Below are 11,560 nucleotides of genomic sequence, written 5' to 3'. Positions count from 1 at the left end.
TTCATCACCTGAAGCTGTAATTGGACAATTAACCCCAATATGGAAATGGACCAAAACTTATCAAAGTGTGAAAACTCCTGACCCAGGGTCCATCTTGGGTGGAGCCACAGCCAGGCTCTTGTACTGCCCAAGGTGCATCCTTTGAAGGGTTTTTAATAAATAAATATCCACTTTATTCCTATCCAGCTGCTCTGTGGGGTGGTGGGATGCTGAGACCTCTGGATACAGCTCCAGGCCAGAATTTTAGGGCCAGCCTGGCCTAAGTGGAGAAGTTTAATGTGCAATTATTTCCACAGTGCTGTAACTAATATTTTCTTAAGCTCTGAGTGGTAAAATGGAAGACAAAGGGATTATCTGCGCCCTTGGGTGATATTCTCTGCACATAGGACAATTTATTGTCTCCAAATATTGTTATTACATTCTTTATTATCAGCTGACACTTTTAGAAATCTGGCTGCAGTGTTGGTTTTATTTTCCATGTATCCTAGGGCATATGAATTGAGAGAGTTTTGCTAAGAGAACAAAAAACCCATTAATTTTAGTCCTTTTTGCTGATGTCTTTGAGTCTTTAATTTTTCTATTAAAAGCTTACTTTACTAAAGAAACTGATAGAATTTCATATGACTCTGGCAATTTGACACCCATCAAAAGTGGAATTCGTTACAGGGATAGATAAGAATTCTGAAACAAAAACTAGATGTGTGAGGGATTGCTGGAGAAAGGCAGAGGAAAATAAAGGTCTTAATTTGCAGTCCATTCCAAGCACACTGCCTCCAAGGGACTTCATTAAGCAACAAATCTCTTATTGCAAAAAATTATTTATAAAACCTGGAAGGTTTCTGGTATTTCAAGTGGTGTTTCTGCAATGAATTTACCATTTGAAAATGCAAATTTAATGTGTGCTTGTGTTTGTGAAGGGATTATTTTTATGGATGGGGAGGGAGAACTTTATGGAAAGGCAGGTGCTGCTGCCATTGGAGTTCTTAATGGCAGCTGTAGCCACAGGTTTGTAGCAGTGTGGATTGTTAAATTCTTTTTTTCTTCCTTTCCCTCTCTTTTTTTCTTTTTTTCTATTTTTATTCTTTTTTCCCCTTTTTTACTTTTTCCTTTTTTACTTTTTCCTTTTTTATTTTTCCTTTTTTATTTTTTTTTATTTTTTATTTTTTCTTTTTTTTTTCTTTTTTTTTCTAAATAGCTTTCATTGCTTATTAAAAAAAAAATTATCAGAAGTCCTAAGAACCTGAAACCCTTTCATCACCTTCAGATTAGGTACATTGAGCCATCCCCAGTGTGAGCTTCCAGTTAAATCTGATTTAAGAGGATTGCCACAATGACCTGACTAAGCAGAGGTAAGTGCATTCCCCAGTGTGGTTTGGGAATTCAACACACATGGGATAAAATTAAACATGTTTTGGAAACGTTTTTTTTGCTCTTTGGGTGAAAACATCCAGGCATTATCTGTTTGCAGTTCTTTGCAGACACAGATGAGAGCTTTTGTCAAATTCTCACCCAAGAAAGCATCATCTTAAATTGAAATATTATGATTATTTCTGCAGAAAGTAACTGAGTATAGAGGAGAACCAAATTCCTGATTTATTTTTGGAGACAGGCAGGGAGAGAGAAAAGCGAAGGTTTTGTCTTTTCTAAATACAGAACCCTTTTCTGGCTATTTTAAAAGTGAATTAATAACTTCTTATAAAGAGAAGCTGAAACCATTGCAAGGTGTTTCTCACTCACAAGAAATCCATGAACTTTAATAATATTTGGATATTCAATCTTCACTATATATAAAAAGGTTTTGAAGGGGTTTCTCATCAGAGCAACAATAACAGTTTCCAAAACTTTCATTTTTGCTTAACTTTAGAATCCAGATGCTGTGTGAAATACTGAAAAACACTCACAGGTATTTGAAGCTGAAACACCTGCATCACATTTATTGTCAGGCATACCTGAGGCTGAGTTTTAGCTTTCCCTGGGCCTGACTGAAAGCCTGTGAAAATCAGGAAATATCTGCTATTTCCACTGTGTGAGTATGCATTGGAACACTCCCAGAGATTTCACTCACTCGTTGATTGTAGCATCCAAAATGGTTCAAATCTGCCCAGTCCTGTGGCAATTTGGTCCTTTAGGATTCTCTCTGTGCCTCTGACACTTGTTAAAGCACACAAACAAGTGTTTTATCACAGGGGTTGATGTCCACAATGTGCCAACCCCCTGGTGCAATTTGACTTTTCCCTAGGAAAATTTTTGGGGGGAATGAATACTCTAAAATAAAAAAAAAAACAACAAAACCACCAAACAAAAATCCCCAAACCAAAAAACCACCCAAAACCCAAAACCAACCAACCAAACCCAAAAAAACCAATAAAACAACAACAACAAAAAATCCCAAACAAACAAAAACTCCATTATATTAGGTTTCAGTTCCTTTTCCTTAAATGTAAAACTGTAAAATTCTTCAAAGTAGAATTTTAGGCTGCACAATCTCAAGTCTCTGCTGATTTGGAAGCCTCTCATTAGAGTTTTGCTGTATGATCTGTGCTCACTGGTACATTTTGGCTTTAAATAAAAGCTGTGATGTGTTGGGTGTGGTGTTTTCATTAAAGTTTGAGGGATTATACTGCCTTTACAAAGTGCAGCAAGTCCTTATCTGAAATATTACATGCACAGTCAACTGTGCTCAGAAAGGTGGGGTCCAAGTGGAATTAAACCGGAGGGGGACAAGCATGGTTTGTGTCACCAAAGGACACAAAAAATCCAAAAAGAAACAAAACTAATTGAGCTATTGATGCCAGGGAGGGAGGAAGAGCTACTAATTCAAAGTTGATGTGAGGACAGCTTTTGAACAAAGTAATTTATTTTTTTTGTTTTGTTTTGTTTGGGTGTTTTGTTTGTTTTGTGTTTTTTTCCCAGCAGCTCTTTGAAAAAGGGAGCAGCCCAGAAGAGGGCAGGTGTTAGTTCAGTCTCTGTGTCCAGCTGAATTAAAACATGCACAGAAATGGACCAACCATTCACTTCTTGACAGATTTGACAGGGAGGAAGTAAACTGGATTAGAGCAGGGAGAGAGAAAAATCCTTTGGTGCTGGATCTGTTAATGAAAAAAAGCAACTTCAGAACGACTGGGTGGTAAAATCCTAATGCAGAGCAGATGGTAGTTTTCACTTCAGGCAGAGTCAGGATAAGTTCTCATATCCTTTATAGATGTTATCCTAACTAAACAGCTCACATAAAAACAACACAGGCTTTAATTTTTGCTGATTTTTACACAGAATCAGCTTTCTAGCATGAAATATATGTTATCTCTTTGTGAAGATAAATTCTTTGTATTGCCTTTAATTAAGGACATTTGGCATGTTTACTTCTAAGTGTCACACAGATTGATTTTTTTTCTTTCCCCCAGCACAAGTGGTCCTGGTACCCACTAAGATGTTTTCTTAAAAAACAACAAGAAAACCATTTTTCTAATGAGCTATTGGAGGCAGCCCCCATTACCTGTGCAGGTACTTTGTGTCCTCTCTGAATAACAGAAGTTCATGGCTGTTGGGCTTTGAACACTCACTGCATCTTAAAAATAGATTTCTGTTACTAAAATAGCAATTTTCTTTCTCCCTTTCACTCTAGGAATTCCAAAATTAAATACCATGTGAAGGAGAAGCCAGTTGCTTGGTCACTTTGCAGCAGGGGAAAAATGCCAAACCCCAGAATACCAAAACACAAGGGATAAGCAGAATATATCTACTGCAAATCATCTGAATATTTGGGTTTTCTTGGTGTCTTGCTGATTTTCTTGATGCTCAGGAGATCCACCTGAATGGGAGATCTCAGTGATCTGTGTGCTCAGGAAGGGCTGAGAAGAGTTTGTGCCTACTGAGCTGCTGCTGTAGGTTGGCATCACAAAACTCTCTGATGTTTCCCCTTGTATGATTCTGTCTCAGCAGTGGAGACAGAAACCTCACAGAACTTCCATTTTGTTATTAACATCTTACACCAATTGGGAAAAAAAAATTAAAAATCATTTACAAGTCTCCTCACCATCCACTTCTGAAATTCTAATGACTTTTGAAAATGTTGCTCTTTTACACTCCAGCAGGCTGAAAGAAGATTACACGGTTCTTGGTGTTTTATCAGAGTGTTACAAATGTTATTCTGCTGACTTCTTGAGAAGAAGCTCCTCTATCTTTTCCACAAATAATTAAAGTCCCCAAATGCTGGATTCAGTTTCATTAAAGCTTCGTTATACTTTGTTATTTGTTATCATTTTTATATTGTATTTATATTATATTTTTTCATATTGTACATATTTTATATGTAATTTGTTATAATTTTTTTTCATTTCACACTTATTGGGTTTATGTGTGGAATTCATTTTTTCTATGCTGCTGATTTGCAAAGAAAGCTGATTGCTAATCTGACCCATTGAAGAAGACAGGAAACTGTGCTGAGATAAAATACTTGACTGCTTCCAAGTGTTAAAAATGCTGGAAGACATCCATGCAGTCTTGTTAGAGACTGATGTGTCATTTTGGACATGGGGTCCCTTTTAATGTGGCTCTGGCCCCACCATCACAGCTGTACCTGTTATTCTGCTGTTGTACCTTAGCTGCAGAATTCATTATTGCATTTGCCATGTCACTGACTCTGACAGCTGACTCCTACTCACAGTCACGTGGACATACACGCACAAAGGAAGATTTTTGATTTTTTATTTATAGGAACTTGTGAAATTGCTGTTTTTTCTCTTCCTCTCCCATCTTTCAGGTGGATTTTTAAATCCTTGCCATATCACTACAAATCACAAATCTTCTCTCTTGGCTAACTCATATTTCTTTTAGCCAATGGCATAAAGTGGTCTGGTGATATTTATTTATTCCTCCTTACAATTGCCAGCTTCAGAATAGTTTCTCTAATGCTAACACCTCTCTATTGAAAATCATGTCAGGTTTCTCCAGCACTCCTGTAAGAACTCATATGCCAAAATGTGATTATTTTATTTTTTTTTCTCTCATCCAGATCTTTACTGCCTGCAATCAGATCCACAGAAAGCAGAGAAAAATCTGCACATTTTCATTGCAATCTTTGTTGTCCTACCCCACACAACTATCAGCTATTTGCAGAGGTGATGACTTTTGGTGTGGTAGGTGGATAAGGAAGATGAGGAAGAAAATGATTCTTGACTAGCTGAAGTCTTTCTTGACCTCGAGATCCATGATGCTACAGCTCTGCCTCTAGCTTCCACTCAAAACATTTTCCTTTTACACAGGAGAGTCCCCCTCAAAAATATTCAAATTGAGTTTCAGGGGAGGGTTGATTTTAGACGAGCAGGGATGTTTGGCTAGGAACACAAACATTTTCCTTGCCACTTAAAACTTTGTGTCATAGCATCATGTTTTCCTGTTGATTTCTTCTTTTACTTAATGCTCTGAATTACAAACTGTTGTGAAGATTACAAGCAAACAGGATGATTTGTTACCTGTGATTTTTATTGAGCATCAGTGTTCTGTGGGAGGTGCAGCCTGGAACTGCTCTGAGGAAAAACCCAACGCTGAACAAAGTGTTTGGTTTGCTAATGGCAAGGTACAGAACATTTCTGTGTCTTGTGGGCTTGATAATTCCACCTAAATACAAGACTGCAGTCTGGTGACCTCGTGTAGGGTTCTGCCTGTAGCTCCCACAGCTCTGTGTGGCTTTTTCTTGTTCTATGTCCCACGAGAGTTATCTTGAACTCTTATTCAGGGACTGAATTGGAGATTTCTGGTTGTACCTGAACCCAAGTGTGGCTGTTTGTGACACAGCAGCACTTGTCTGGGCTGGTTGATATTAAAATCCATTCTCATCATTGTCTCAGTTTTATATTCCCTGCAACCTTCCAGGGTCCTGCAAGCTGAAAAAAAAATGTCAGTAGAAGACAGTAGAGCTCTCTGGCTTGTCAGAGTGATTCATGAAAGGAGACATCCTTTCAGCTGGTTCTATTCCATTCCTACATCTCTAAATCTGTGTGCTGTACTGCTTATACTGGTGTTAAATGTCACTTAGCCTTAAAACAAAATCAGTTCTTCTGGTAAATAACTGATCTGGTTATTGCTTAATTGGATGTCTTGTAGCACACAACTTTTAATTGTTTATTTTTTTTTTAATTTTTTTCAATTTTTGTACTAAAAGCCTCTGCAATTAAATTCAAAGTGCTGATCTGCACAAACTTGGAACTGCCTACAGTTTTTATTGTAAATACTTGTTGGATAAAACCTTTTCCCTGTTAATGAAGGTAGATAGGAGGTAAAACAGTTGTCACAGTTCAACAGGCAGAGAAAAATTGTTTGTTTTTCTGTTTTTCTTCCCGTTTCTGCTTTCATTAAAGCAATGCTCTCACTGGAATATCTAAGTAGCTGCAATGCTTGCCAGAGGAATATTACTTCTTTATTACAGTGTAAATCAACTCTGAGCACAATTTTGAATACAAACACAAAATAAGATGTTTCTAAAAAACCCTAAAGTTGAATTTTCTGGTATTCCATTTTGAGCAGAGGGTGTCAAAGCCATAAACAAGAGAGACAAAATTTTACTGCAGCTTTTCCTCTGTTCTGAAGCCAGAATTGCTCCTGGTGCTGAGGATACCTGTGCTTGAGCTGCTTGGGCACCAGTGGGGTCTGAGAGAAGCCTTTGGGAGGCTGGACCATGAAGGATAATTTGGGAAGAGGAGCATGAAAAGTCTGCTGGGATTGCACAGCAGCTCTCTTGCTCTCACAGTGTGTCCTAAAGCCTTTTATGAGCTTGCTTTGAATTTATGGGTTTATGTGCCTTTTATGAACTTGCAGAAATTGCAAGCAGGCATTCAGATCCCCAGGTTTCTCTGTCTGGTTGACTAGCCCAGTTCATTTTATGAACTGGTACTTCCAATTTATCAAATCTCCCCTTTTGAAACAGAAATCTCTTGCTACCAGTGTTGACTCATTTACTTTGAAAAAATATGAATGACCAGCTCCAACATTATTTTTGAGATACTCCTCCTAGACCATATTCTATGCTTACTGCAACTAAGAGTTGGTTTCTTTTCCCAAGTAAAAAGAAACAGGATAAAGGGAAATAAATGGCCTGGAGTAGCAGCAGTGGAGGTTTAGGTTGGATATTAGGAAAAATTTCTTACAGGAACCATAGTCAGGCACTGGAAACAGGCTGCCCAGGGAAATGGTGGAGCCCCTGTGGTTAGAGGACATGAAATAGAAGCATGGATTTGATCAAAACAGTTGAGGTTTCTCATCCCAAGGAGGCAGAAGCCTTTATTTTGGGGTTTTATAACCCTTTTATAAGGTGTTCTGATACAGGTTTAACATGACTGGTCAAAGGAACAACATCTCTCTCATCCCATTGGTGGGACAAGACAAAAACACATCCAGAACATCTGTACACCACTGTTTTGGGAACCAAAACCCTATTTACAAAACAGTCCTTGGGAGAGAAAAGTTTCCCAAAAGACTTTCCCTTGGGAAACAGATCAGCTACCGACAGGCTGAAAACTCTCTCAGGCTCAGAAAATCATGTCCACAAGTCCCCAGCCCTGGAGGGGTTTAAAAGGAGAGTACAGGTGGCACTTGGGGACCTGGCTTAGCTGTGGGTTTGGCACTGCTGGGATAAATCAGACCCAGAGATCTCAGGGGTCTTCTCCAACCTAAATGATTTAATGAATCCATGACTTCTGGGTCCTAACACCACTGGTAGCAGCAAGACCTGTTGGCCACCAAGGCCTTGGCTGCCACATTCCCATTCCAGAGCCTGCAGCTGAAGCATTTTTGCTGCAGCACAGGGGCTCTGGCTGGGCATGGCAGAGTGGAGCTTTCTCTTCCCTCAGCACTCTCTGTGAAAGACTGGGAGTGTGTCCCCTCCTCTTGCACCAGGAGAAAAAAAATAGTTGGGATCTGCATTTCCACTCTCCTGTGCTCCTAATATTCTCCAGTTGATGTAATTAACAACCTAATCAGAGAGGTTCAAGAGAGAAAAGATATATTAGATAATATTGTTCATCGCCTTGGGGACCAGCACAAGATTGCTTCCTGTGAAATAGTTTGCCGACTTCAGGGGAAGTTGAGGTCTGTAGCATCTTGCAGGTTCTTATTGAAGAGCTGCAAGGCTTATACATGCATCTTTATTAGAGCTTTTATTAAAAAAAAAAAAAAAAAAGAAAAGTAAAAAAAGGCATTTCCATGATTTCCGTGCCCACTTGCTCTTGCAGATTTCAGCAGTGCTACTTTATTTCTCTGTGATAAAAACATACTTATTAGCTTTGTGTGCTCAGAGGGAAGTAGGAAAAAAAATGATAAAAGAAGAAAGTGGAAATGAGAAAATACTTGGCCTTATTAAGTCAGTGGAAGCCTTCAGGTGTCTTGAAGTTTCAACCAGAGCCTCACCCTTTTTCCAGTTTATTTCATTTAGAGACAAGAGCTGTAAAAGAAGCTTACTTTGTCCATCTTATTTATCATTTCAATGAGGCAGCATATAATTCACAAATACCTTCATTTTCAAATTAAATGAGTCTTTTTAATTACAACCAACATGGATCTGGATGCAGGGCAATAAAATGTTCAAAACCCTGCGTGCTCTCAACCTCACTGAAGCTTGAGAGTGTTAAAATGATTTTCATCAGATTGCTTCCATCTCACTAACAGATGAAAGGAGCAGACTGAAATTTTGCCTCTTCTGAAATGTTGCCAGGGCTGGGATACCAGGGGCAAGAGCAGAGGTTGCAGACTGAGTATTTTTGTGGTCAAATGCTGCCTCTGAGTGCTTGCAGTGCCACTCAGTACAAGCTGAACTCGATTTCTTTTCAAGGTGGAGAGATCGGGATCATCAGCCTGTAATTCCATATAATAAGAAGCTTCCTCCTATAATCACCAGTCTGATTGTTGTACAAGTTAAAATTAATGCTTCTGCTGTGAGGAGCAGCAAAGCACAACATCAAGTGGCTTGGCACTTGCTAGCACTTAATCTGCTGTGTCAAAGGTGAATTAAGGCTTAGAAATTAGGTCTATTAACAGAGTAAACTTAGTAACTGGATCAGTTCCTGCAGCCTGACAGACCACAAATATTGAGCCTAGTCATAGGGACTCTGAAAACAATGGTGCAAGCTTCTGCATTTGTTTCAAAAGAGGAAAAGCTCCCAAACTTTTTATAAAGAGTCTTACAGGGTTTAAAATTTCTGCTGGGCACGCTGAAAGAATTAATGCTTCCCTTCATGTTGCATTGGTTATAGTAAGTTTGTATATTGAGATTGGCTAAATAGAGACTAACTGAAGCTGTGAAGGAAAATTTTATTGTACTGTTACACTTTACTATTTATTAACTTCATTGAAAGGATAAAATGGGAATAATAAAAATGCAAGACTGAAAACACATAACTGCAGGCTCTGAGGAGCAAGATGTTTTCATGAGAATTCAAGAGTGGTGTCTATGATTAGAAATATGAGTGATTTCTGCAGTTCTCCTGGGAACTTTTTCTGCTCCATGAAATGTTGTAACAATGCTAGGAGCACTGTAATGGCTGTGTCCTCCAAGAAGAGGTTGGATTTCATCTGCTGTGATGAAAATTACAGCAATTCCTGGCTGTAAGTCCTGTCTGTGCAAGCTGGAGCTTCAGGCTGGGCATCCCAAAGTGGGTGCAAGTCCAGAACTACCACTTTGGAGCGTTTAGCTATGCTCTGGAAGTTTAGTGGGAAAGCAGAAGGACCAGAAATATTTGCAGGCTACATTTTATTCCTGAAGCACTGCCTGTTGGAGTGCACCAGCAATTAATTACCTGTTTTGTGCCTGCCTCTATTCCTTTTATTTCATCTTTGCAGAAGCCTCCCTGGCTGTTTTGGGTCAGACCTGACATATCCAATGGGATAAAGTGGAGGTGGCTCCACAGCAGAAAACAATTCCAGGTGAAAGATTGTCAGGCAGGAGAGTGGTGGTGATGGAGAGGTGTTTTCAAATTGTTTATTGCAGAATTTCCATAAAAAATACCTTTGCTTCAGCCACGTTCGTGTTCATTGTTTAACCAAAGGACTTGCTATGATTTTTTTTTCAAGACCAAAAAAAATAAAATAAATATATATATGTTGTAGCTGGAAGAAATCACAGTAGAAGCATATGGGAAGTCGCCTTAACAATAATCTGTGTGCCCTGCAGGAGTGTGTATATTCTAGGAGTAAAATCCTGCCAAGATTTTGCTCCTGTCCCTTGCAAGGGTCACACAGTCAGTGGGAAAGGTTGGCTGGGGCTTGGCTGAGCCCACATGGCTCAGTTGGATTATGGGTCACATCAAGAGATCAGGGACACCTTTAAATCCAGCCACAGGACATTTCTGTCTCTTGCACACACAACCTAAAAGGCTTTAGTCTGCAAGTGCTTCTGTAACAGCCATCAGTGCTAATAATAACACAAGCAAGATTTTAGAAGCAGTGAGTACGTAAGAAAGGGCAAGGAGTTGAAAATCAATAGGCAAACCCAATGATTACTGACTCTGCCAGGAGCATGCTGTAATTTACACTCTCCAGGACTTGTTTACATGTTTATCAGCTTATTTATCAGCTTGATACTTAGGTAAATATATATATGAATATACATATAAAGAAATATGTGCATATATTAATTTAGATCTACGAGGGTGACTTTCATAACATAGCATATCCCAGAGAGTCATGTGCTGACATTCAAACCCTAAAACCTTGGCAAAGCTATGCAGGAAAATGAAATCTGTACAACCATGAAGAGCTGGGAACTTTCTTCTGAGCTATCTGAAAGGCAAAAACTGTGGGCATAGGATGTAGGATTTTCACATCTGGGTTTGGTTGCTGTTGTCCTCAGATGTTTTTATTTCTGGATTTATTTTTCTGGAAATTAAAAACTAGCAATTATTTTGGGAATGCCAAGGACATCTTCTGCACTTCCATGTTGTCATAGGAGATGGTGAGCATGTTGCATGCCTGGATTGCTGTGTGACTGAGAGTTTTTCACTTTCACTAGGCATGTTCTGCTGAAGATCTGCTAAAGTGGAGACTTAGAGCTGGATAAGGATCTGGGATGCTCACAGCCTGTGGGATATGCAGCCAGGAAGCCAAAGGTTCCACAAATAACTGTGTTCTTGCCTTAAGCTATAAACCACATTCTATTATGCAGATCTGTCAGGGTTAAGACAAAGCTTCAATACTTTCATTCCTCTGAAAACTTTCATTCCACTGTGCCCTCTGAAAATGAAGAAATAACTGTATGGAAGCAGATTTGAATCTATTACCCTTCGAAGAGTACCAGGATTTGTGCATGTGTTTGTTTTGCAATGGGCCCATACCACTAGCCAGCTTTCTTCCTGTCCATAAATCCCTCTTAGGAGAAAATATATTGCAGGATTTACCCTGAGCCTCAAGATGCTGGCTGTGAGCAGACCACAGCAACTGAGACCTGGCACTGAGGCATCATCCTGCTTCCACCACCTTCTATTTTTGGATGTTCACATTTCCCACAATATCAGATACTTTACTGCACAGTAAAGTTCCAAAGAAGGAAGAAGGGATCTCGTGTCATCTATTATTT

General features: G+C 39.2%; 1 long non-coding RNA gene across 2 annotated transcripts in view; it reads left to right on the top strand.

The window, feature by feature from the left end:
• The window catches only part of LOC107204567, a 22,727-nt gene extending 16,299 nt beyond the window's left edge, over nt 1–6,428 (top strand). The window contains exons 4-7 of one of the 2 annotated variants that reach the window (XR_001521648.2): nt 1,265–1,349; nt 1,944–2,026; nt 3,402–3,501; nt 3,623–4,208. This is a non-coding gene — a long non-coding RNA (uncharacterized LOC107204567). Of the gene's footprint in view, nt 1–1,264; nt 1,350–1,943; nt 2,027–3,401; nt 3,502–3,622; nt 4,209–5,011 lie in introns of those variants that run through there. The other variant, XR_001521651.2, reaches the window with a different exon arrangement.
• Nucleotides 6,429–11,560: the final 5,132 nt, after the last annotated feature.

Source organism: Parus major, chromosome 1A, assembly GCF_001522545.3.
Source record: "Parus major isolate Abel chromosome 1A, Parus_major1.1, whole genome shotgun sequence".
Classification (NCBI taxonomy): domain Eukaryota; kingdom Metazoa; phylum Chordata; class Aves; order Passeriformes; family Paridae; genus Parus; species Parus major.
The sequence above is the reverse complement of the archived record's forward strand: the minus strand, read 5'-3'. Positions and strand labels throughout refer to the sequence as shown.